The sequence below is a fragment of the Caretta caretta genome, chromosome 28, assembly GCF_965140235.1.
Source record: "Caretta caretta isolate rCarCar2 chromosome 28, rCarCar1.hap1, whole genome shotgun sequence".
NCBI classification, from domain to species: domain Eukaryota; kingdom Metazoa; phylum Chordata; order Testudines; family Cheloniidae; genus Caretta; species Caretta caretta.
The window spans coordinates 9187692-9214890 of record NC_134233.1 but is presented as its reverse complement, the minus strand read 5'-3'; the positions used below and the strand labels follow the sequence as shown (position 1 = coordinate 9214890).

The following is a 27199-nucleotide window of genomic DNA, read 5'->3' as shown; positions in this document are numbered from 1 at the left end:
TCCTAACGTTTACAGGCCTGGTCTCCAGGGTGTTCTTTGTGCTTACAGATTGATTCTGGGGAGAGATGTAATGATTTAGTTCAGAGTGGGAGCCGTGTTAGTCTGTATCAGCAAAAAACAAAAGAAAACGAGGAGTACTTGTGGCACCTTAGAGACTAACAAATGTATTTGGGCATAAGTTTTCGTGGGCTAAAACCCACTTCATCGGATGCATCCACTGGAAAATACAGTCGGAAGATATATATACACAGAGACCGTGAAAAAATGGGGGTTGCCATACCAACTCTAACAGACAAATCAATTAAGGTGGGCTATTCTCAGCAGGAGGAAAAAAACCTTTTGTAGTGAAAATCAGGATGGCCCATTTCAAAGAGTTGAGAGGAAGATGTGAGTAACAGTAGTGGGGAACTTAGCATGGGGAAATAGTTTTTACTTTGTGTAATAACCCACCCACTCCCAATCTTTATTCAAGCCTAATTTAACAGTGTCCAGTTTGCAAATTAATTCCAATTCTGCAGTTTCTGGCTGGAGTCTGTTTTTGAAGTATTTTTATTGGAGAATTGCGAATTTTAGATCTGAAATTGAGTGACCAGGGAGGTTGAAGCGTTCTCCGACTGGTTTATGAATGTTATAATTCTTGACGTCTGATTTGTGTCCATTTATTCTTTTGCATAGAGATTATCCGGTTTGGCCAATGTACATGGCAGAGGGGCATTGCTGGCAAATGATGGCAAACATCACATTGGTAGACGTGCAGGAGAATGAGCCCATGATGGTGTGGTTGATGTGATTAGGTCCTAGGATGGTGTGCCTAGAATCATAGAATCATAGATGCATAGAATATCAGGGTTGGAAGGGACCTCAGGAGGTCATCTAGTCCAACCTGTTACCGGCACCCAGTGCCAAGAGGCTAAACAACAGCTGAGGTTGGTTCGCTACCCGGTGTGCTACACCCAATAATCACAACGGGGTGGAGAAGCAGAAAAGTTTATTTGCAGCTGCAAAAAGGTACAGGGAGAATAAGATCTCATATTCTGCACCCACAGCAGGAAGTTACACAGTCTTTTATACATCCTTTTTCCCAGCATACCTATCCAATAGCAAGCTGCCCTAAGTATCCATGTAGCCAGCCAATCCAGTTCCCAGCTAGTTCCCTTGTTCTCTGTATCATTTGTTAACCTATACATAAAGCTGCTTTATTCAGCATTGTTCTTCCATATCTGCCCTGTTCGTCCTTGTTTAGTTTCAGGCAGTCTGACTCTGCAACATATTGTTGCAGATCCTCAGCATAACTGCTGCGAGTGCCTCCAGGCGGGGGGGGGGGGGGGGGCAAGGACACCTGGGCCTAGTGCGAGGGGGCTTCATTGACACTCGTGGTCTTCCATCCCCTCGAGTTACCTAGTGGCCATGCCCCAGTGTCCCCAACAACTCCCCTGCTCAAAGCAGGACCAATCCCCAACTAAATCATCCCAGCCAGGGCTTTGTCAAGCCTGACCTTAAAAACTTCTAAGGAAGGAGATTCCACCACCTCCCTAGGGAACGCATTCCAGTGTTTCACCACCCTCCTAGTGAAAAAGTTTTTCCTCATATCCAACCTAAACCTCCCCCACTGCAATATGAGACCATTACTCCTTGTTCTGTCATCAGCTACCACTGAGAGCAGTCTAGATCCATCCTCTTTGGAACCCCCTTTCAGGGAGTTGAAAGCAGCTATCAAATCCCCCTCAGTCTTCTCTTCTGCAGACTAAAGAATCCCAGTTCCCTCAGCCTCTCCTCATAAGTCATGTGTTCCAGTCCCCTAATCATTTTTGTTGCCCTCTGCTGGACTCTTTCCAATTTTTCCACCTCCTTCTTGTAGTGTGGGGCCCCAAACTGGACACAGTACTCCAGATCTCCAGAATAGATATGTGGACAGAGTTGGCAATGGGTTTGTTGGAAGGATCGGTTCGTGGGTTAGTGTTTTTGTTGTGTGGTTGCTGGTGAGTATTTGCTTCAGGTTGGGGGGCTGTCGGTAAGCGAGGACTAGCCTGTCTCCCAAGATCTGTGAGAGTGAGGGATCATCCTTCAGAATAGGTTGCAGATCCTTGATGCTGCGCTGGAGAGGTTTCAGTTGGGGGCTGAAGGTGACGGCTGGGGGCGTTCTGTTCCTTTCTTTGTTGGGCCTGTCCTGGAGTAGGTGACTTCTGGGTATTCTTCCCTTCAGCAGGTAGTTTTAAGATCGCTTGATAGAGATCCTGTAGGTGTTTGTCTCTGTCCGAGGGGTTGGAGCAAATGTGGTTGTACCGTAGAGCTCGGCTGTAGACAAGGGATCGTGTGGTGTGGTCTGGATGAAAGCTGGAGGCTCACCACACGATCCCTTGTCTGCAGCCAAGCTCTACGATACAACCGCATTTGCTCCAACCCCTCAGACACAGACAAACACCTACAGGATCTCTATCAAGCATTCTTACAACTACAATACCCACCTGCTGAAGTGAAGAAACAGATTGACAGAGCCAGAAGAGTACCCAGAAGTCACCTACTACAGGACAGGCCCAACAAAGAAAATAACAGAACGCCACTAGCCGGCACCTTCAGCACCCAACTAAAACCTCTCCCATGCATCATCAAGGATCTACAACCTATCCTGAAGGACGACCCATCACTCGCACAGATCTTGAGAGACAGGCCAGCCCTTGCTTACAGACAGCCCCCCAACCTGAAGCAAATACTCACCAGCAACCACACAACAGAACCACTAACCCAGGAACCTATCCTTGCAACAAAGCCCGTTGCCAACTGTATCCACATATCTATTCAGAGGACACCATCACAGGTTCTAATAACATCAGCCACACTATCAGAGGCTCGTTCACCTGCACATCCACCAATGTGATATATGCCATCATGTGCCAGCAATGCCCCTCTGCCATGTACATTGGTCAAACTGGACAGTCTCTACGTAAAAGAATCAGTGGACACAAATCAGATGTCAAGAATTATAACATTCAAAAACCAGTCGGAGAACACTTCAATCTCTTTGGTCACTCGATTACAGACCTAAAAGTTGCAAATCTTTAACTAAAAAACTTCAAAAACAAACTCCAACCAGAGACTGCTGAATTGGAATTAATTTGCAAACTGGATACAATTAAATGAGGTTTGAATAAAGACTGGGAGTGGAAGGGTCGTTACACAAAGTAAAACTATTTCCCCATGTTTATCCCCACCCCCACCCCCACCCCCCACTGTTCCTCAGACTTTCTTGTCAACTGCTGGAAATGGCCCACCTTGATTATCACTACAAAAGGTTCCCCCCCTCCCCCCCCCATTCTTTCATGTTCTCTATGTATAGAAATCTCCCCACTGTATTTTCCACTGAATGCATCCAATGAAGTGAGCTGTAGCTCTCGAAAGCTTATGCTCAAAGAAATTTGCTTGTCTCTAAGGTGCCACAAGTACTCCTTTTCTTCAAGTGAGATGGTAATTCCTTAATTCCCTGGGTTACTTCCTGGCCACTTCTGTGACTTTAGTGCCATTATGAAAACTGTTCTCAAAATCTCTGGGTCCCCTTGCCCTACGCTGTGGTTATGAAAGCTCCTTCTCAGCTCCTTTTACTTTCCTGCTTTCCAGTTACTGTAAATAAACCATTAACACAATTCTTCTTGTTTCTTCCACATTCTTGTCTTAGTTCCAGTTGTTGGGGGCAGAGTCATGAGATGTGTTTGTGACACTCTACACCTTGGGGGAGCGTCTTATGCTGATAAGAAGCACACGGGATCTTTTCAGGGGAAAAGGCAATACGCCGCATTTCTTGAAATACAACTCTTAGCATACGCATTTAATCACACACACACACACACACACGTGTCCTGCAGATGGTCTTACAGTTACCAGTTTGCTGTAGCTCTTGTCAATATAATGGCCAGTTAGATTGAACACAAGCGAGGAGCTGGGCTCTGTCGGTCGCGATCCCATGCTCCGAGGCTTTGCAGGACTGAACCCAGAGTCTGATGGCAAAACACCCCAGTTTTAGACTTGTAAATTCCCACTTTCGTCGATGGATTTTGCAATGTCATTCTGTAATCGTTAGTCCTTAAGTGGGGTTAATCTCCGGGTTTTCCGCTATTATCATTTGATGGTTTTGTTGGCGTCCCATCCTTAGCTCTTCTTTGTTGTCTTGCATTCAGGGTGCCTGCCTCACCTTTGAGGTCATCAATGCTGCTAACATGTTTAGCGTCGGATACAATGGATGTTTTCTGATTGTCTCCTGCTCTTTCCAAGTCTCTCACTTCTTCTTGACCATCTGGACATTTGTGATGGCTTTTCACCTTTATTTTGAACTATGCACACATTTCTCACTCATACCAAACAATTTGATGGAGACTTTCAAACAGGATAATATTTTAGAAAGGATGATATGGTTTCTAAAGGGATTACAAAAGAACCTTAGGCAACTTAGTTTGCAATGCAGAGAAGAAACACAACTTAATTTGTAATGCAGAGAAGAAACAACACCTTGGAGCAAATACCGTAATGAAACCTTATCCTGAAACAAAAGGTGACCAGGACTGTTCTGGTCTATTCCTGCCTGAAATCAGTTTCAGACATCACAATCTGGCTGATGCCTCTTTACCAATGGCACACGAGGCCGTTCCTTCCTGCTCTCAGAAAGGGTGGCGGGCAGAATATGGTCAAATCCTATCCTACATCAATCCATTTAATACATGATTATCCCTTGTCTTTCATTATGCAAAATGCAAACATCGAATCCTACTCCTCTAAGTGTCCTGTAACCCCAATATTCCTCACCTTGGATTTAATTGTGAGGTTACACGTAAACCATGCCATGCAAGGGATCAGGGGAAAGGTGAGGAGCTGCCAAAAGTCACTCTTCTCTCTGTCTAGATCTGTGTCTCCTCAATGCCTATGAAATGAGAAGAAATGGACGGTTTTCACTGAAACATGCTGTAAGTTGTGGAATCAGCCCAAAATGAGCTTCCCCAGAGGTACCAGCAAGGAAGGTCAGCACCCCCCGGGTGGGGTGTGATACAACCCATCAGGAGCCATTGCCCAGCAAGGAAGCTCCCATTCAATGATTCACCTGCATGAGGCCACAGCAAGGGACTTGCTCCACCTTGCTGGGAGATTGAGCAATGCCCCACCCCCACCCCAGACATGCCTGGCCTGGGGCTTCCCAAGCACAGGGATTGAGGGGACAAAAACCAAACTCAAACCCAGGGGCACATGCTTGTCCTTTCTCCTTCCCCCACCTACACTGCAAGCAAGAAAGACACTGAAGACTTGAGACTCCAACTGAGGGGACTGGCCCAGATTTCAAGGGAGAAATCTGGGTGCTAGGGACTGCAAAATCCAGGAGGGGGAGAAAAACGGCTTCGTCTCATTGTTGCCCAGTCTAGGAGGGTTGAGAGTTCAGACTGTGCACTTAGGTGTTTATTTCCTTTGGTAACTTACTTGGATTTTTTGCCGTTCACTTCATACCACTTAAAATCTCTATTTTGTCGCCAATAAACGTGTTGACCTGTTCAATTTGACCAGTGAGTTTCCCTGAAGTGGATGGTAAATTCCTCAGTTATCAAAGGCTGGTGTCGAGCCACTTTTCACTGAGGAAGTGGGGAAACAATTCATACGATAGAGAGCCTACTCCTGAGATACAGGGCTGGGAGCTGGGGGGATCCGGCTGGTGCCTCCCTGTGTGACTCAGGAGTGGCTCGGGGAGCATTCACGCGATCAAGCTGGGTGATAACAGCACCTGGCGGGGGTGCTGCTGGTCACTAGCAGGGCATTGGGAGAGACAGCCCAGGCTGGCGAGGGTTCAGGGGGCACAGCGGTCCCTTGGTCCCAGGCTGCACCTCAGGGGGATCCCATCACATTGTCCCCCTCCAGCACCCACAGGGAATAGCGAGCCTCTAGGAGGAGCATTTGGGCTTTGCTGAGAGGTGTCACTTTCCAGTCTGTGCTCTGTCTCTTCTCCTGGACACACCCCTGTCAATCAGGAATCGCTCAGCTGTACTCTGCAGAGAGCTGACTGGTGACACAGGGCGCAGCCCGGGATGGGACGGAGGTGTGGCAATGCTGAGCGTCACAGGCCATGGGTTTAGACAGCTAGAAAATCACAGGAACAACACGGATCCACACAGCGGAGTTAGGTGCCGAAACTCCCCGTACAGCGCATGGCCCACACAGGCACCGTACAATACAACACACGAAACCAGCTCACTGGGCAGGGAGCCAGCCAAGCCCTTGAATGGGAGAGACTGAGGAGTGGGAGGTGTCCTAGCCCGACCCTTCTCTCACAGCACTCACCTGGGCTGTGTCCAGCTGCCTCGCGTAGCTCGGGGCGTGAGTACCAACCTCAGGGCAGAGTGTTACACACCAGGGCACACACCCCATGGGGACTGGGAGCTCGATAGTTTGCTTTCACCCACCAAGAGCCAACTCCCCAGGCACGGCAAGAGCCTGAAGAGGGAGTCCCAGACACTCCCCTTGGGCCCTCTGCTCTGTCCTGCCACCGAGGCAAGCCTGCCTTTGGGCTCGATCTGTGGCTCAGGGAGGCCTGAGCAGGAGCTGGTGCTGCCAGCATCACCCCCCACTGCCTGCAAGGGAGGAAGGATTGAACCAGGGTCCCCATGTTTCAGGTCAGTGTGTGAAGCACGGTGCTGTGGTGCGGCTCTCTCCCGCGCTCCTGTGGAAGTTGGTTCCCCGCGGCTAAATAATGAAAGAGCTCGGGCCGGGGGATTGGATCACCGGGGTTTCCTAATTCCGACCTCTCCGGTGGGTTCCTGCTCCACTGGACAGTGTCATCCAAATGTGGAGGCTCACCACACGATCCCTTGTCTACAGCCAAGCTCTACGATACAACCGCATTTGCTCCAACCCCTCAGACACAGACAAACACCTACAGGATCTCTATCAAGCATTCTTACAACTACAATACCCACCTGCTGAAGTGAAGAAACAGATTGACAGAGCCAGAAGAGTTCCCAGAAGTCACCTACTACAGGACAGGCCCAACAAAGAAAATAACAGAACGCCACTAGCCGTCACCTTCAGCACCCAACTAAAACCTCTCCCATGCATCATCAAGGATCTACAACCTATCCTGAACGACGGCCCATCACTCTCACAGATCTTGCGAGACAGGCCAGCCCTTGCTTACAGACAGCCCCCCAACCTGAAGCAAATACTCACCAGCAACCACACACCACACAACAGAACCACTAACCCAGGAACCTATCCTTGCAACAAAGCCCGTTGCCAACTGTGCCCACATATCTGTTCAGGGGACACCATCATAGAGCCTAATCACATCAGCCACACTATCAGAGGCTCGTTCACCTGCACATCTACCGATGTGATATATGCCATCATGTGCCAGCAATGTCCCATCTGTCATTGACTCCAGCCTGTTTTCTATCCATCGTCAGCACCATCCCAAGCCAGCTGCACCCGCCTCAAAAAGACAGTGTCCCCTGATGGGTGTAAATCACTGAGCTCTCTCCTCTCTGAGCACTGACTGCCCCTCCGTCTCCTTGCCCCTCAGTCTGGGCAGACGGGACCTTTCCCTCCAGGGCTGGAGGATTCCCCCTTCTCATCCGCTACTGTCCCAAGCCGCCCCTTGGGTGGGAATCTTAAATGTACCAAGGTGACTTAGGAGCAGAAACCCCCACAGACCTTCCGTGCAATGGGCACCTGACCCGCACTGAGCAGGACTGAAACTCCTGCAGGGAGACTGCTGGGCCACATCCCCTCTGGGCCTGAGCAAAGCAGCAGGGTGAAAAGAGAACTTGGAGATGCTGGGGATTGAACCCAGGGCCTCATACATGCAAAGCATGCGCTCTACCACTGAGCTACATCCCCAGATGGAGCCCCCATTTGGGATGGGTTACGCTCAGAGCCCTCCTGTTTCCAGAGCCTCCAGGGGCCTAACGGCAGCATGGGGGACACATTCCCTGCTCTGAGGGCCAAACCCTCTGTCCTGGAGGTTGCTGGTTCTCAGGGGTCACTTTGCAGCAGGGCCAGTTTCTCTATGTGGTGGAGAGAGAGGGCCTGCCCTGGACTCTGGGTGCAGAGATACACTCGGCCCTCTCCCCTGCATTGACTGGCTGGAGCTGCCAGCCCCTGCTGAAAGGTAACGGCGCTGGGGGGCGCTGTGAGTCGCTCAACACCTCACCCCGGTGGAAGAAGTTGCGGGGGGGGGGGCTTTTCTCGGATCTGCTATTTCCACCTGCCTGTAAAGTCCAGCTTTCCCCAGCACATTCACTGCAGTGCACTCGGGTCACTGTTTCCATGGCTGACAGCAAAGAATCGCTCCCAGTTTCCCTTCTATCTGCAGCACGATTAGCCTGTGTTGGTGGTTAATGAGGTGGAACTAGTTGTCGGTGGTTATTCATTCCCCACCTGGACAATTCACACAGTCCCTTTCCTGCTCAAATCCCCAGCACCTCAGTGATCCCGATAGCAGGGATTAGGTTTTCCCTGAGGCCCTGAGATTCTCAGGGTCCTTTTTTCCCTCCACCTGGAGTGAACTCAGCTTTTTCCCCATCCCAGACATTCCATGAAATAACAACAGCAGCATAAAGAAAGCGGGGAGGGAACATCTCCCGGCCAGGGCTGGAGGTGCCCAGGGCCCCCTGCTTCTCCATTGTTTCCATCGCAGAAGAGGAAGGTTCCTTGGAATTTGACACCCTACTTTGCACAAGGGACAGAGAAAGATCTTGATGTTCCTGCATCTGCACAAAGAAAATTGTCCTTCTGTGTGAAAGAGAGGCAGGAAAAGGCTGTTTCTACCCAAATGATCAACGAAACCAGAAAGTGACGCTGTGCAATTAACGATCTGGTACTACACTAACTCTGCGGTTACTTAGATGCAGCCACAACCGGCTCTGTGGTTGGTAACCTTACAGAGACGCTGCGGGTGATCATGAACTCGAAGCACGTTCCCTTTAAACAGCTGCCATTGGAATGTAACACAGACTAGTCCATTCCTCCCAAGGGGATGGGGTTCTTGTTCTTCTACACATTGTAGCCCATGGAGACCAAGGATCTGCAAATGTGCCTTCATGTGTCTTTGTTTCATTGATGAAAACATAAACTAGACACTCAGAGGATTGGAACTGATTTCAGATGAGGGACCTGTTTGCTAGGTTTCTATGGATTTGCACAGGAAAACACTGAGTGTTTCCATTCATTCCTATTCAGTGGAGCTCCCGAACATAATGGAAATGGACATGTGCTTATTTTTGTTAAGGGAACAGGCTTGTAAGGGGGCACTTGGATTTGAACCAAGGACGACATAAACTGCAATCAAACACTCAACCACTGAGCTACACCCCCCATGGCATTAGCATAGGCAAGTCAGTGATCTTAAGGATTTTGAAGGACAGACCCTGCTCAGAGAGCTCCTTTTCCATTCCCAGACCACGGGTGGTTTTAAAAATGGGGTTTGATTAAACTTTATCTATACATGTAGACCCCACAGCTTGCCCACCCACCGACACAGCTTCTCCCACTGACATAGCTATCATCTCTCGGGGAGGTGGATTAACTACACGGACGGGACAGCTCTCTCCCATCCCCTTAGAGCATCTTCATTAGTTATGAATAAGTAGGAAATAACCGACTGAATGGACAGCAACCAATTTATCAAATATTGCTGAGCCTGCATTCAATATGGGTAACTGGTCATATTGGGCTGCATTAGGAGGAGCATTGCCAGCAGATTGAGGGAAGTGATTATTCCCCTCTATTCGGCACTGATGAGGCCACATCTGGAGCATTGCGCCCAGTTTTCAGAGCCCCCTCCCACTACAGAAACAAATTGGAGAGAGTCCAGGGGAGGGCAACAAAAATGATTAGGGGACTGGAACACATGACTTACGAGGAGAGGCTGAGGGAACTGGGATTATTTCGTCTGCAGAAGAGAAGAGTGAGAAGGATTTGATAGCTGCTTTCAACTTCCTGAAAGGGGGTTCCAAAGAGGATGGATCTAGCCTGTTCTCAGGGGTACCAGATGACAGAAAAAGGAGTAATGGTCTCAAGATGCAGTGGGAGAGGTCTAGGTTGGATATTAGGAAACACTATTTCCCTAGGAGGGTGGTGAAGACTGGAAAGGGTTACCTAGGGAGATGAGGAATCTCTTTCCTTAGAGGTTTCTATGGCCTGGCTTGACAAAGCCCTGGCTGGGATGATTTAGTTGGGGTTGGTCCTGCTTTGAGCAGGGGGTTGGACTGTATACCTCCTGAGGTCCCTTCCAACCCTGATCGAGGGTTAGAATAATATTTCCCAACCAACCATCAGTTGAGCTAAGCGCAAATCAAGAAGGGTTTCTTCAGGTATGCTGGCAATAAGAAGAAAGCCAAGGAAAGTGTGGGCCCCTTACTAAATGAGGTAGGCAACCTGGTGACAGAGGATGTGGAAAAAGCTAATGTACTCAATGCTTTTTTTGCCTCGGTCTTCACAAACAAGGTCAGCTCCCAGACTGCTGCACTGGGCAGCACAGCATGGGGAGGAGGTGACCAGCCCTCTGTGGAGAAAGAAGTGGTTCGGGACTATTTAAAAAGCTGGACATGCACAAGTCCATGAGGCCGGATGCGTTGCATCCGAGAGGGCTAAAGGAGTTGGCGGATGTGATTGCGGAGCCATTGGCCATTATCTTTGAAAACTCATGGCGATCAGGGGAAGTCCCGGAAGATTGGAAAAAGGCTAATGTAGTACCCATCTTTAAAAAAGGGAAGAAGGAGGATCCTGGGAACTACAGGCCAGTCAGCCTCACCTCAGTCCCCGGAAAAATCATGGAGCATGTCCTCAAGAAATCAATTCTGAAGCACTTAGAGGAGAGGAAAGTGATCAGGAACAGTCAGCATGGATTCACCAAGGGAAAGTCATGCCTGACTAATCTAATTGCCTTCTATGATGAGATAACTGGTTCTGTGGACGAAGGGAAAGCAGTGGACGTGTTATTCCTCGACTTTAGCAAAGCTTTTGACACGGTCTCCCACAGTATTCTTGTCAGCAAGTTAAAGAAGTATGGGCTGGATGGATGCACTACAAGGTGGGTAGAAAGTTGGCTAGATTGTCGGGCTCAATGGGTAGTGATCAATGGCTCCATGTCTAGTTGGAAGCCGGTATCAAGTGGAGTGCCCCAAGGGTCGGTCCTGGGGATGGTTTTGTTCAATATCTTCATTAATGATCTGGAGGATGGTGTGGATTGCACCCTCAGCAAGTTTGCGGATGACACTAAACTGGGAGGAGTGGTAGATACGCTGGAGGGTAGGGATCGGAAAGAGAGGGACCTAGACAAATGAGAGGATTGGGCCAAAAGAAATCTGATGAGGTTCAACAAGGACAAGTGCAGAGTCCTGCACTTAGGACAGAAAAATCCAATGCACCGCTACAGACTACGGACTGAATGGCTTGGCAGCAGTTCTGCAGAAAAGGACCTAGGGGTGACAGTGGATGAGAAGCTGGATATGAGTCAACAGTGTGCCCTTGTTGCCAAGAAAGCCAATGGCATTTTGGGCTGTATAAGTAGGGGCATTGCCAGCAGATCAAGGGACGTGATCGTTCCCCTCTATTCGACATTGGTGAGGCCTCTTCTGGAGTACTGTGTCCAGTTTTGGGCCCCACGCTACAAGAAAGATGTGGAAAAATTGGAGAGAGTCCAGCGAAGGGCAACAAAAATGATTAGGGGACTGGAACACATGAGTTATGAGGAGAGGCTGCGGGAACTGGGATTGTTTAGTCTACGGAAGAGAAGAATGAGGGGGGATTTGATAGCTGCTTTTAACTACCTGAAAGGTGGACCCAAAGAGGATGGATCTAGACTGTTCTCAGTGGTAGCAGATGACAGGACAAGGAGGAATGGTCTCAAGTTGCAGTGGGGGAGGTTTAGGTTGGATATTAGGAAAAACTTTTTTACTAAGAGGGTGGTGAAACACTGGAATGCGTTACTTAGGGAGGTGGTGGAATCCCCTTCCTTAGAAGTTTTTAAGGTCAGGCTTGACAAAGCCCTGGCTGGGATGATTTAGTGGGGATTGGTCCTGCTCTGGGCAGGGGGTTGGACTAGATGGCCTCCTGAGGTCCCTTCCAACTCTGTTATTCTATGATTCTATGAGTCTATGATTCAAATCCCTGACGTAATCCCACTCCGTCCAGTAGCCCCAGGCACATTCCAAGCGTTGGATTTGAGACACTGAGTCAGCTTCCTGCAGTGAGTTTCAGCCTTCCCAGAGGTAATTTGTGGGGGCTCGCCATTTTCGGATGTTCTTGTTTATTTCCCCTCCATCCAATTCAAATGAGTTTGAAATTACTTATGGCAACATTCTTTCACCTACTTTGGTAAACAGAACAGTTATCAAATGTTGTACTGAGAGACCAGTCAGTGGGGAACAGAGCGATAGTCATTTGTAAACCAGTTGCATTAAGAACCACAGGTCTCTGGATGGGGGTAGGCCACCGTGGGGATGGGGGTGTCACAGAGAATTTGGAGGGAGGTGGCGGAGTAGAGGGTGGAAGAGGTTGAATTAGGGTACATTTTCCCTTGGCCCCGAAAGGGGCAGCACGACATGCCCAATTAAAAGGGGGTGTCACGCCTGAAGAATTTACAATATCCACCAAAATAACAGGAACAACAAGACAAACACAGAACACAATGTTTTGTTGCGACAGGGGACCCACGGCGTTCTGGGTTTTCTTCCACTGGCACCAGCTTGCCCAGAAAGTGTCTGAAAAAGAAAATAAGCATTCCCCAGCCCCTGGGTGGGGACAGATGATTGCTTAAAAATGCCCGTTTCTTTTCACATTTTTTTTGGCTGACTGCAGGAAAACCAAAAAATTACCTTTCTATTTTGTTTGTTTGTTTTTTTATTCAAAGGATACTTGCTGCATACCTAGGCAGAGGAGGCCTGTCTATGTAAACACGGTCTGTTCCTGAAGTCTTTCCCCCAGCTCATCACTAGATGTGAGGGGGGAGGTCATTCAGACCCTCCTTACACTTCGTATTTAAAAACTCCTTATTGTTCCTACCTCTGCTGGCCTTAGATTTCTCCTCCTGTCCCTTCTTTGGCAGCTCACATGAGGTGGCCAAGTGGTTAAAGTGGTGGGCTGCTAATCATTGTGCTTTGCATGCATGGGTTTGAATCCCATCCTCATTGTGTGCATTTTGTCTTCTCCCCTCCTTCACAAACAACCATCTCCCCTTTGGTACAAGCCACATTGCTTCCTGTAAACAAAAACCTTCTCAGGAACTCAGACCTCCCTTGCTGTCAATAAAACATGTCTAAATCCCAGATTTCTCAAAGAGTTCTTTGTTTCTTAGTATTTATCTCAAAAGGTAACAGCCTCATAATGTCCCCCAAACACCCTGGGACCAGCCCAAATAATTAAAATGCCCCCACCTCAGCCGTGACAGTGACCCACAGCTAGCGTGTCTAGGTCAAGGTGCACTGGAGGAAGCAACTCAAACATTTTCTCTCTGCTTCCCTTGGCGAGGTCTGACTGGGAAAACAAAATTGAAAATTTTCTGCTGGGATACCAATTCTAGTCTGTTTGGGGACTTTCATTTGAATGGATTATTATTATTCTCTTCTGATCTCTGAATTATTTCAGTTCAGTCTTTGTCCTCCAGATGTGTTGCCAGGTGTTGAATTGCAGGGGAGAGAGGCCAAGTCATGACGTCTCTTCCCCTCTTCCAACTTGCTAGAAAGTTCCTCTGCCTTGATGTGAGTCAAGCAGTGTCCATTGTCTCTGGGCTGTCTCGGAGGAGTCCGCATTGTACACGGTTCCTGGGAGAGTCCTTGGGAGCGTGGATACCTTCACTGAGCCAGCAGCAAGTCTGGCTCCTCCAGCGTCACACCGGAAAGGCTGGCGGTGGCCATTTCCCAGCCTCATCACATATTTCAGTGACGCACCCAGAGCAAAACTCCACCACTTCCCAGACAAGCCTAGCACACACCATCCACCCAGCCACTAGCCTTCAACAGATCACGACTTTTACAATGATAGCTCACCAGGCCGACTCTGTACAAATCGTACCTTAATTCTATGAGAGTGGTGACTATGGGGTTTCCAGGGTGCTGCTTTGAGCACAGCCTGCCACCCCTGGGCTGACACTGCAATGGAGAGGTCCCCGTAGAGTCCCTCTCTCCCGGGATAAAGATGGCAGCAGGGCTGGCCTGGGTCACCTGACTTGGGCTCCTGGAGCTCAAGCTGTGGGGCTCAAAACTGGGGTACAGATATTGGTGTTCATGCTGAAGCCTGGGGTCGGAAACCCTCACCCCTCGAGGGCCTCAGAGATTGGGCTCAAGCCCATCTGTCTCCACTGTCATTTTATAGCCCTGCAGCCCCAGGCCCATAAGCCTGAGTTAACTGCCCCGGGCTCTGGGACAGGTGCCCTGGGTGTTTTAATCACTGTGGAGACATAACGTTGGGATATGTCTACAGTGCAATGAATCACCCATGGGTGGCCTGTGTCACATTAATCCAGGACAGCGGCTTGGGCTGTAAAGTTGCAGGGTACGTGTCTCGGCTCAGGCTCAGGACCCTGCTCTAGGAGCCCAGAAGGTTGGGCGGGAGTTTGGCAAGTGAAAAAGGTAAAACCGCAGTGAAGTATTCCCCTGGACTCAATGGCATTTCTCCATTTCTCTGTCTGCTTCGGGGCAGTGACAAAACAGGTCCTGCTGTGTTCGTTATTTCAAAGGGAGGTTTAGGATTTTCATTCTCAGACACGGTGCACAAAGCAGGACTCAACCCTCGGCATAAACTGAATGAGCTGCCCACAGATTCTGGCAGCCCCAATGAGCCACTTGGTGTGAGAGCTCGGACCTGCCCCTGTCCCAGAGGGAGGGGGTCATCTGCGAGGGGACTGGAACACTGACCTATCAGCCCTTCACACCCAAACTTTCAGTCACTCTATTATCAGTGCCTATGAGTGTAATTTAAACAACAAGAACGGCTACACTGGGCTAGACCAAAGGTCCATCTAACTCTGTTATTTGTCTTCTGATAGGAGCCAGTATCAGGTGCCTTAAAAGCCACTACTGGGAGTTGAACCCAGGATCTCCTGTTTAGAAGACAGGTGCCTTAAACCAGCTAATCCATGGTGCCTTCCTCTGGCTAACGTATGGTGTCTGCCCACACCTGACTCCCTGCCAACCCGCACTGGGCCCTGACAAGCGTTTCTTGTGTTTCGATTCTGTAAAGCAGAGAAGCGGGTGAAGTTTTACTCCCAAGGTGTGTGTGTGATTCTTTGGACAGGTCTATCCTACAAAATTAAGTCAGTAACAACATTACCTTGGGGTGTTAAAAATTTTACCTTCCCTGAGCAATGCAGTTATATCAGCCTAATCCCGGTGTAGCTAGCACTGGGTTAACAGGAGGACTTCTTCCCACCCCACTCTGCCTCTTCGGCTGAGGCCTGCTGGTCCACCTTTCACTCGCTCCTCTCTCCCCGAGGCCTCCTTGCCGGCTGCTCATTCCTCTCCGCCCTCTACCCCAAGGTCTGCCCGCCACCCACACCTCTCTGACCCTCCCCTGAGACCCACCATGGCCGCCGCTCCCACCTCTCAGCCCCACCCATGAGACCCACCCAGCCTGCCACCCGTGCCTCTCCGTCCTGCCCTGCCCACCACTTGCACCTCTGTGCCCCTCCCCTGAGGCCCACCCTGCCCACCTCTTTCTTCATGCTGCTGTTGTTATTCCATGACACATTAAAGATGGAATGAAAAGCTGAGTTTCCTCCAGGGTGAGGAAAGGAAGGAGACACCAACCCCCTGGCAAAGCTCTGTGCCCCACAGAAAACCTGCCCCCTGCTATTACAGTCACTGATGTACTGGGGATATGACGGGAAAGGGACTGTCTGAATTATCGAGGCAGGAATTTTACAACAATCTACAGCGACGTCACTGGCCACAAACACAGTCTCCTCATGCTCCAGCCAGAAGGGAAACGAGCAGGAATTCTTGTTCAGCCCTGGGCACACTTACACAACAGCACAGCAGTGAGTGTGTTGTGGATGCTGGTCTGAGGAAACAATTGGAAACGATCACTCAGTGAGAAAAGAACTAGAGTGTCATGAGAGCGCTCTATAAAGCAAGTAGTTGTGGCTGAGTGGTTAAGGTGGTGGATTCGAAATCCCTTGGGGGGGGTCTCCCTGTGCAGGTTTGAATCCTGCCAACTACGGAGGAAGTTGTGGCTCTTTAGTTTCAGTGCCTGAGCATCCTTGGCCCCAGTGGGAGCCAGGCTACGTCTACACGACAGAGTTATGCTGCTTTAGTTAAAGCGTTTTAATTAAGCCGCTGTTGCATGTCCACACTAGGCTGCTTGTGTCACCGGAGCGCATCCAGGCTAGCAGCTCTTGGATCGCCACAGAGAGCAGTGCATTGTGGGACGCTATCCCACTGTGCAACTGGCCGCAGGGTGCTTTGGGAAGGGTTTGCAATGCCTCGTGGGCAGCCACACGAGGCAGGTTTCTCTATCCCATTGTTCCATGGGCATCGGACTCGATTGCCAGCTGCTTTTCAGCTGCCATGGGCGTGCTGGGCAGAGAGTGTGTGTGTGTTGGGGAGAGACTGTGTGTGTGTTCGGGGAGCATGTGTGTTGTGGAAGAGTGAGTGTGTTGGCACGCTGTCCCTAAGTTCAGACAGCTGCTGGAAACAACCAGTCCTGAGTCAGGGGGAGGGGCGACACCCCAGACTGAGTCAGGGGGAGTGGGACACCCCAGTCCTGAGTCAGGGGGAGCGGGACAGCCCCGACATCAGCCCCCACTTCCCGCACTGGCTCAGCACAGCCCAGCAGTCTCTGTCACATACACACACTCACACACACTGCTGCCTGCCTGGCTGTGTGTCAGGGTTCAGGACGAGGGGGGTTTAGAGGGCCATGGGCCCAGCACTTTTTAGCAGCCCTAAGAACGGACGACGGAGGGGGGAACCAGGTGGAGCCTTCGGGGAAGAGGCGTTCTGTGGGTGTGGCCTCCGAGGGAGGGGTGGCATCAGGGAGAAGGGGCGGAGTGAGTGAGGGCTGGGGGGGAAAGGGGTGTCATGGGGGCGTCACAGTTCGGACGCCGGTGGCCCCCCCACTGTAAGGAAGATTCCACCACCCCTGCTCTGGGTCCTAGGTGTGGTGAATTTGTCAGGTCTGAGACAGGAGTTGCTTGTGAATGACAGTGACCCCTTTGCCAATTGGCACCAATAAGCTTTTGTCACACATTGCGACGGGGCAAGGCAAGACGGCTATAGTTAAGTAGTGAGGAACAGGAATTTTAGCCCCAGGCTAAACAAATCCTTGGTACTATGGTAACCAAATGGCAGTTGTTTCAGGTTAATCAAGACACCTTGGGCCAATTAAGATCCTTCTAGAAAGCAGTGGAGATAGCTTGGTTGATTGGAATACCTGAAGCCCATCAAGGCCTGGCTGGAACTAGTGGAAAGCCTCCCAGTTCATCAGTGAGGCGCATGTGTCAGGATCTGCAGGAGGAAGCCGTGCTGTTGGAGGAACCAAGCAGTGCAAATCCACATCAGGTGCAAGGAAGGAGGCCCTGAGGTAACAGCGAAGGAGATACTGAGTGGGGGCTGCTGTGGGGAAGCGGCCCAGGGAATTGTACACGTCCTATTTCCCAAAAGTCAGCTACCATAGCTGCTACTTTTAGGGTCCCTGGGCTGGAGCCCAGAGTAGAGGGCGGGCCCGGGCTCCCCCCTCCCCTCCCCTCCCTGATTAATCATGGATACTGGGAAACAGAGATTGTGCGAGGGAGGGTTGCTTCTCCTCACCTCCCTTGCTGGCTTATGATGGCTCAGTAAGCTGTGGCCCTTGCCTCTAGAGAGAGAGAAGGGCTATGTGGAGGGTCACAGTGAGCCTCTGAAGCCAGCAAAATCCACCAGGAAACGTGGGACCCATAGAGACAAGGACAGAGCTTTGTCACAACATGAACAGAGCTATACCATTACACCCTCATATAATAGAAAGGCCAGCACAAAAAACAGAGAAAGGAACAATAAGATACTAAAATAACAATGGTTGGAACTCTCCGTTTCTCTCAGTCTTTGGGTGGATGGGTACTAAGAGCTGTAGCTACAGTTGAGGAACCAGGCGATCGGACAGCTGGCCCAGCCCTCCATACTAGTACCTCTCTCACATATAGGGAAATGGGTCAAAATTGGAATTCATGTCATGACTCACTTCCCATAGGGGATCAGTCTGTCTCAGGCTCTGTCTATACTTCGAACACTGGAAGTATTCTTCTGACAACCTAACACTGTCTACGCTGGGGCTCAGGTCACATTAACTACTTCTCTCAGTGGAGTGGACTTTTCACACCCCTGAGAGAGGTGGCTACGTCAACATCGCCTTTCAGCATAGACCAGACTTTAGATGGCTTATTGACCTAAAAGGTAATGGACTTCAGCCCTTTCCTTGGTGGTTGAGGACTGCAACTTTCCTACCTGCTGAACACATCCTATGACAGATGACTTTCCTTTGCAAATTAGAGAAGTGGAGAAGTCAGTGACCCTTACAGTCTAAGTGTAAGAACTTGTAAAAACTTCTACAAATTGTCTCTTCGAATAGCTTTGCTTTCACTAGAAATAGACTTTGAAACTAAGCAAAGTAAGTTCTATTTGAAACACAAAAATTTAAAATCTATACTGGGCCAATATTCACTTATACACTCTCACACACATTCTTCCACCCCACCATTGGAGTGAGGTTTTCTACCAGAACTCCTTACACTACAGGGGGTAAATTAAAGCAAATTAACTTTTCAAGATCAGCTGTCACTTCCTCTATGACTAACAAAACAAAAAACAAGACACTTTGTTTTACAAAGTGATTCAGATTATCACACAATTAGTCTCCTACTCTTTAACCAATCAATTCAATTTCATTGGAAACAATAACATATTCAAAGAGCTCAAATTCTTGTCATATGAGTTCATTTTCTTTTAATCCCCGTTGCCAACAACTGAACCTTTCCTCTAGTTCTGGTTTGTCCCAACGTAGGTCCCAACCAATTCTCTGAGTTCATATATCGCTGGTTCTTCTGCCATGTGTGTTGGTGGAAGGGGTCTCCGATGTGGGAATGTTTGCACCACGAGGAAAAAAAAAATCTCTCTTTTCACACTTTTTAATCTTTCAAAGTAGGAGGAGGTAGAGGAGAAGGGATGTAAATGCATAAAACACAAGAGAAAACTGTCCTACACTAAAGGCATTTATCGGTATAACTATATTGCTCAGGGGTGTGAAAAATCCAGAGTTGAGCAATGTAGTTACACAGCCCTAACGCTCTGTGTAGATAGCGCTACGTCAGCAGGACATATAGCTTGAGGGGGCTGGACTAATGAAGTCCGACGGGAGTTGATCTCTCCCATTGGCTTAGAGCATCTGTAATAGCATGCTACACCAGTGCAGCTACATTGGGGCAGCTGTGCCAACATCAGCTTTATTGTGAAGCCGGAGCATCAGACACAAAACCAGAGAATCAGGACTCAACATGCGAGTATCTGGAAGTCTGAAATTGGAACCGGACACGTTCCTTGCCTCATTGGTTACCATCATTTCCACAGCCTGAAAGTCCTTGTTTCTGTGAAAATAGAATGAATTATATTGAAATTAGAATTCATTAAAGAAATGCTACTTGAAGGGTTTGTTGAAATATAGTTGTCAAGAAGAGAAACATTAAGGAGTGTGAGACAATGGGTCCTCAAACTAATTAACTTAGAGCTCCTACTGAGCTGGGAGATTGGTAAACATTCGTATGCAAGTAAGATATGTATGTATATTTGTCAGTTTCTGCTTCCTTTTGTCTCTTATGTTAAATTGGCTTATCTGTATAAATAAGTTAGCTTGAGCCTTTGCAGGGGGCTCACATATCTGGGTGCATTGGCAAAGTGCTTTGCTAATAAACAGAGTGGTCTGACAAATTATGTGAGTCCTGAATCTGACTTTGACATTACCCAATCAGGCACCCAGTTTGGAATCCACGAGGAGGGAATGTCCTATGAAGCACTCTCTCTCTTTGGATCCAAATGGTGAAGGATGATTGTTCTCAATCTAACCCTGGCATGCTTTGGATCTGTAATCAGTGAGTTGTACAAACAAACAGTTTTCCTTGGGTCTTTGGTCACCAGAGCTTCTTTTACTGGGATGGAAACCAAGAACGGAGCGTGTACTCATTCAACCCCAGTTCTTTCCAAATCCTTGGCCTTGGTTAGGGTAAATGTACACTTCTCTGAAATAGAATCCTTTACAAAAGCACTCAAAATCTCAGCAGTGTTAGTGAGGAATGGCTTCCTGAAATATACCCAGCTTTTCTTTAATTTGGTGGCACAATTCCAGGCAAGGGACTGGATACAGGCCTGTTAGTTATCAGAGCTGGAGTTTCTATTCAAAACTAGCTATTTTTCTGCAGCTATTAGATTTCCAACACTGATTTCATTTCATACACTTTTTTTTAGCACCTACAAAGGATAAATTCAATAAAAAACCCACTTCTATTTCCTCAACATCTGCATCATGAAGGGGACCATTCCCCATGCCATAGAATTAGTTAGGTTATTTAAAAATTTTTTAGTAACCTAGCATCCCCCATAATGGGGGACAAAACAGCCCCCTTGCCAGAAGTGGCTTTACCAATTGATGGAACCTGGGATTTAAACTCCAAATGATCACACGGTGCTTGGGATCCATCTGAATTCCCCTTCCAGGTTTTTGACACTTTCATCTCCAGGCATAGCGACTCTGATATAGGATTAAAGAAGTCAAAGCATCGTCTCCAAGCACAGACAGCTGAGAACGCTTGTCATAAATATAAAGGGAAGGGTAAACCTCTTTGAAATCCCTCCTGGCCAGGGGAAAGCTCCTCTCACCTGTAAAGGGTTAAGAAGCTAAAGGTAACCTCGCTGGCACCTGACCAACATGACCAATGAGGAGACAAGATACTTTCAAAAGCTGGGAGGAGGGAGAGAAACAAAGGGTCTGTGTCTGTCTGTATGCTGCTTTTGCCAGGGACAGAACAGGAATGGAGTCTTAGAACTTTTAGTAAGTAATCTAGCTAGGTATGTGTTAGATTATGATTTCTTTAAATGGCTGAGAAAAGAATTGTGCTGAATAGAATAACTATTTCTGTCTATCTATCTTTTTTGTAACTTAAGGTTTTGCCTAGAGGAGTTCTCTATGTTTTTGAATCTAATTACCCTGTAAGATATCTACCATCCTGATTTTACAGGGGGGATTTTTTTATTTCTATTTACTTCTATTTTTTATTAAAAGTCTTCTTGTAAAAAACTGAATGCTTTTTCATTGTTCTCAGATCCAAGGGTTTGGGTCTGTGGTAACCTATGCAAATTGGTGAAGCTTTTTATCCAACATTTCCCAGGAAAGGTGGGGTGCAAGTGTTGGGAGGATTGTTCATTGTTCTTAAGATCCAAGGGTCTGGGTCTGTAGTCACCTAAGCAAATTGGTGAGGCTTTTTACCAAACCTTGTCCAGGAAGTGGGGTGCAAGGTTTTGGGAAGTATTTTGGGGGGAAGGACGCGTCCAAACAGCTCTTCCCCAGTAACCAGTATTAGTTTGGTGGTGGTAGCGGCCAGTCCAAGGACAACGGGTGGAATATTTTGTACCTTGGGGAAGTTTTGACCTAAGCTGGTAAAGATAAGCTTAGGAGGTTTTCATGCAGGTCCCCACATCTGTACCCTAGAGTTCAGAGTGGGGGAGGAACCTTGACAACGCTTCATCACGTGACACTTGGAGAAGTGGAGGGATAGAATGTGATGAAGATCCCTCCTGTCTGAGCCATGCAGAGTTAACAGGTCTGGAGTGATGGGGAAGGAGGGAATCTCTGAGTCACCCCATCTCCTTCCAGTGTCACAGAGGCTGAAATGACACGTCTTTTCCTGCCCCTGCTCCTCTTCCTTTAAATATAATTGGGAAAGTTCCCAATATAACTGCTCTTCAGCACAACCCAGAGCAACGTGAGAACAACTGGCAATGATATAATCTGAATCATTGGTGATTCCGAACAATAATTTTGCAATAGGAGGAATGGTATAGATGTGATGCTCCCTGGTTCCTGATAGGAAGGGCACACTCAAATTATTCATGAGACAATGGAGTAGATAGGAAGGACAAATGGGTCCACCTCAAAACAGGGTGAACTGCAAAAGGCAAAAATGGGCCACTCATTTGGACACGCTGAGGGATAACGGTGCTGCAAACAGTTCAAACAACTTTAAAAGTTACTATGTGGGAATCAGGAAAAGTATTAAAGAAAAAAAAGTACGGATAGCCCTAGAGGTTTTTATGGTGTTGATCTCCTGTGCAGATTCTTGGATGGCTAACATGGGCTGAGTGACAAGAGAAGGTTTTCCCACACTCACAGCATTCATAGGGCCTCTCTCCTGTGTGGTTCTCTGATGAGTAACAAGGTTTGAGCTGCGATTGAAGGTTCTCACACTCACGGCATTCATAGGGCCTCTCATGACTCCTGGACACGTTCCTTTTCGATCTCTGTGATAATGCTCTGTGTTTATCCACTTGCCCAGCATCTTCCTGCTGAGAATTCTGCTCCTCTTTCTCACATGCCATCGCATCACCTGCTGCGGTAGAGACAGAAACCTCAAACAGGGATGGAAAGGGGAAGGCCAACGAAAAAAAGTGCTGGAGAGAGGTCAAATAAAAACAGGAACTGAACTCCTCCAAACACTTCCCCTAAATGGGAGAGAGGAGGGGATCAATTCAGCCTTCACATCCCATCCAAATTCATGGGGGGAAGGGAGGAAGCTACTGCCTGATGTCTGCTAGGATCTACAGGAAGCCATGAGCTATAGTTACCCTGAGGTTATGACCCCTGCTAGAGACAATAATGAACTGAGTGACCTCCCAAGGGCTTTGTAGGGCATCCCATATGTTTCCTTCAGGCACTTACAGATTCTGAGTTGGTTTCATGTTTCCTCACCTTTGCAGGGAGCTCTCAGGGTCTGTCTTTCCTCTGAACCCTGGAGCTCTGAGACCCATGGCTCTTCCCCTTGTTCCAGCTGGGAAAACACATCAGGTTTGGAAATGGGAAACCCTGCTCAGATGAAAGAAAACAAAGGAGTTCAGGTGATTGCATAAGACTCTGTCATAAAAAAAACAAAACATTCAGTGCTTAGTGTGACCTGGTGTGCCTTGGGGAGTGAATCATAGAATCACAGAATCTCAGGGTTGGAAGGGACCTCAGGAGGTCATCTAGTCCAACCCCCTGCTCAAAGCAGGACCAATCCCCAATTAAATCATCCCAGCCAGGGCTTTGTCAAGCCTGACCTTAAAAAAAAGGTTTGGATCTTACCCAAAATACCAGGCTGCCAGCCAATCCTTTAGTCTCTAAACTAAAGGAAAGAAGGAAAGGTCAGATACATTCAGAAATCTATAGATCGGGTTCTTCACAGTATTGGTGAGTTCCTGGCTTGAAAGTCCGTCTGGAACACATCCACAGCTTGGATGGGTCATTCAGTCCTTTGTTCAAGGCTTCAGTTTGCAGAGAAGTTGCTCCAGAGGTAGGAAGAGGGATTGAAGAGAAAATGAAGATGATGCAGCTGCCCTTTCTATTCCCTTTGCATTGTGGCTTGTACTTCCTGTGTCCCAAACACAAGCTTCACAGCACATGGCATGGAAAAGCCCTGGAGGTCTCAGTACACAGGCATACCCCTGCATGTCTTGCTGACTCAATAGCTGTATCCCCTTGGTTCTTTTCATGGGCTCATTGTACAGCTGATGACCCTTGACAGGCCAGTGAAGAGGCTCGGCAGTGCTGATGCCAGTCTGTCCGGGGGTGTCACCCAGAAACACTGCACAAGTCTGGAAATACAGATATACCCTACATGTCTATAACTCACAACACAAAGGTGGTACAAAACATAGAAACAAAATGATCATACTTGGAAAATCATAGCATTTTCACTGACACCTTACATGGCATATCTAGCATGATTCATTGCAATTTCATCATATTGGTATTTTATTATTAAAGTGTCTCACAATTCCCTACAGTGTCACACCTAGTAAACCAGTGAATTCCCAGGACCAGCTCCCTGGGTCCCTGAAGATGCTGAGCACTCTGCTTATGAGGGATTGAAATACCCACATATCCGCTGGGAACACACACAGACAGGCACAGTCTGTACCCTGTGACAAAGGTCCTGCCCTACCTTGGTGGGTCTTGCGCTTATGGGCGGATTTGCTCGCCTTGGAGCTTCACGGCAGCCCTCAGCTTGGCCGTTTTTCTGAACCCACAGTTTAGGTTGACGACTCCTGTGTCTGACCAGGAGTTGGGAGGATTTGGGGGGAACCCGGGCCCGCCCTCTACTCCGCGCTCCAGCCCAGGGCCCTGTGGAATGCACCTGTCTAGAGTGCCTCCTGGAACAGCTGTGCGACAGCGACAACTCCCTGGGCTACTTCCCCACGGCCTCCTCCCAACCCCTTCTTTATCCTCACCATAGGACCTTCCTCCCGGTGTCTGACAATGCTTGTACTCCTCAGTCCTCCAACAGTCCATGGTCTCACTCTCAGCTCCTCGCGCCCCTTGCTCCCAGCTCCTCACACGCACCTCACTAACTGAGGTGAGCTCCTTTTTAAAACCCAGGTGCCCTGATTAGCCTGCCTCAATTGATTCAAGTAGCTTCTTGATTGGTTGCAGGTGTTCTAATCAGCCTGTCTTACTGGTCTCCAGAAGGTTCCTGATTGTTCTGTTACTTTACCCAAGGAAAAGGGACCTACTTAGCCATCTGGCCTGACCCTGTCACAACCCCTACGTTCACTCTTCTAGAAAACTATGATCAATTATTTACATAGTATGGCTCGTTTGAGGTATCATTTGAAAATGCATAATCTATAGAATATTATCCTCCTGTTAAAATATGTGTAGCAACACTATGTAAAATTATGAGATTTTACTGTATCATATTGGTGAAAAAGTTACAATTCTGGGGAACACCCTCAGACCAGTTCCTCAGAGACAGCAAGGCAAGCAGCTGGTCAAATTGCCATTCTCCAGGAGGGGGAAGGTGTGAAGAAGACATTTACATTCCTTCACAGGGACCACTTGAAGCTCATATCTACAACAGACAGCCGGTCACCATGACTCAGCTGAGAACTGAAGTTGTTTGTCCTACAAAGGACTGAATTATAAAAAGAGGGGAGGAAAATGCTTGAGACTCTCTCTCTCCCCCTTTTCCTCTGCTCATGACAGCTGCTAAAGAAACTGAACTTGGCAGCAGGGGCGAATTAGGGGGACTTCTGGCTGAAAGGACAGCCAGCCTGCCTCAGGATATGGTGAGAGAAACATTTGCTTTGTATCCGTTTTAGCTTGTTAACTTAGATGTTAGTTTGGGTTTTATCTTGCATTTCTTTTGTAAACAATTCTGGCTTTTATACCTCATTACCTGTAGTCAATGAATATGGTTTTTTTTGCCGGTAGCTAGCCATCTCATTTTATTGTTTCATCTAACCAGTGTGTTGGGATTAAAGTGTGTTGGAAAATCCATTTGGGATAACAAGGCTGGCACGTGTCATTTTCCACTGATGAAATGACAGACTTCATATGACCTTGCGTCGTTCAGTAGTGTGCTGGACAGTGAAAGATGCACAAAAGTCCGGGACCAGAGAATTTTCTGGGGTTCTCCTGTGGTGCACTGTAATTCGTGAGTCGCTGACTAACAGCGCTCAATACTGTGTAGCTGGCAGCGACTTACATGCTGGAGACTGGGTGTTAACTGCCCAGGAGTGGCTGTTCTCACAGTAAAGCAGTGTAAAACCACCCCAGCTTGGGCAACTGAGGGGAAACAGCTGTTCAAGCAGTCAAGATTGCACTGTGGTTAATGTCACAGACACTCAATTTCAAAGCATCTCCTAAAACACAGAGAAAGTAAATCCATGTCCCAGAAGTTGAAGACTCCAGACAGAGGACAAGTCTCCCTGGAACTGCTTCTTGCAGAGAGAGAGAGAGAGGTCCAGACACAATGAGAGAGTCCTGGGGAAGCTGGGAACACTAAGAATGGGCTGGTGGGGTTCAGTGGAGAAAGGGAACAGGAAGGGCAGGGATATCACTGAACGCAGGATCTCAGCAGTCCTAGATGTCAGGATAGCACCTAGTGCAGCCCATTGGAAAGCATAATCCCAACTATACATATAAAATGATGGGGTCTACATTAGCTGTTTCCACTCAAGAGAGGGATCTTGGAGTCATTGTCGATAGTTCTCTGAAAACATCCACTCAGGGTGCAGAGGCAGTCAAAAAGCGAACAGGGTGTTGGGAATCATTAAGAAAGGGATAGATAATAAGACAGTACATAACTTGCCTCTATATAAATCCATGGTACGCCCACATCTTGAATATTGTGTGCAGATGTGGTCGGCCCATCTCAAGAAAGATACATTGCAATTGGAAAAGGTTCAGAAAAGGGCAAAAAAACCCGGACTAGGAGTATGAAACAGCTTTTGTATGAGGAGAGATATGTAAGACTGGGACTTTTCAGCTTGGAAAAGAGACAAGAGGGCATATGAGAGAGGTCTATAAAAGCATGTCTGCTGTGGAGAAAGTAAAGAAGGAAGTGTTAATTACTCCTTCTCAGAACACAAGGACTAGGAATCACCTAATCAAATTAATAGGCAGCAGGTTTATAAGAAACAAAAGGAAGTATTTCTTCACACAACGCACAGTCAACCTGGGGAACTCCTTGCCAGAGGACGTTGTGAAGGCCAAGATTATAATAGGGTTACAAAAAAAAAAAACACACACCATGAGAAATCTATTGAGGACAGGTCCATGACTGGTTATTAGCCAGGATGGGCAGGGATGGTGTCCCTAACTTCTGTTTGTCAAAAGCTGTGAATGGGTGACAGGAGATGAATCACTTCATGATTCCCTGTTCTGTTCATTCCCTCTGGGACACCCGGCGCTGGTCACTGTCGGAAGACAGGACACTGGGCTAGATGGACCTTTGGTCTGTCCCAGTGTGGCCATTCTGAGATACCAGAGAACCTAGTGAGTCCAGTGCAATGGGAGGGAGTAGGAAAATCCCTGGCTGTGGAGAACACTGGGAAATTAGAAACTATCATTCAGAAGCAACAGACTCTAAATAGTCTAGAAAAGCAGAATGTGAAAAATAAGAATCGGGGTCATGTGACTTCAGGAATGAGGGACTCAAAAACCCAAGTCTGCAGAGAAGGTA

At 48.1% G+C, this 27199-nt stretch overlaps 1 protein-coding gene and 2 non-coding genes across 3 annotated transcripts in view; 2 read left to right on the top strand and 1 right to left on the bottom strand.

The window, feature by feature from the left end:
* LOC142070235 (uncharacterized) overlaps nucleotides 1-27199 on the top strand; it is a 57000-nt gene that overhangs the window by 14367 nt on the left and 15434 nt on the right. The gene's annotated exons all lie outside the window — the stretch shown is intronic.
* TRNAA-UGC (transfer RNA alanine (anticodon UGC)) lies at nucleotides 7789-7860 on the bottom strand. The gene has a single exon. It is a non-coding gene; the product is annotated as a tRNA-Ala (tRNA).
* TRNAS-CGA (transfer RNA serine (anticodon CGA)) lies at nucleotides 16094-16179 on the top strand. The gene has a single exon. It is a non-coding gene; the product is annotated as a tRNA-Ser (tRNA).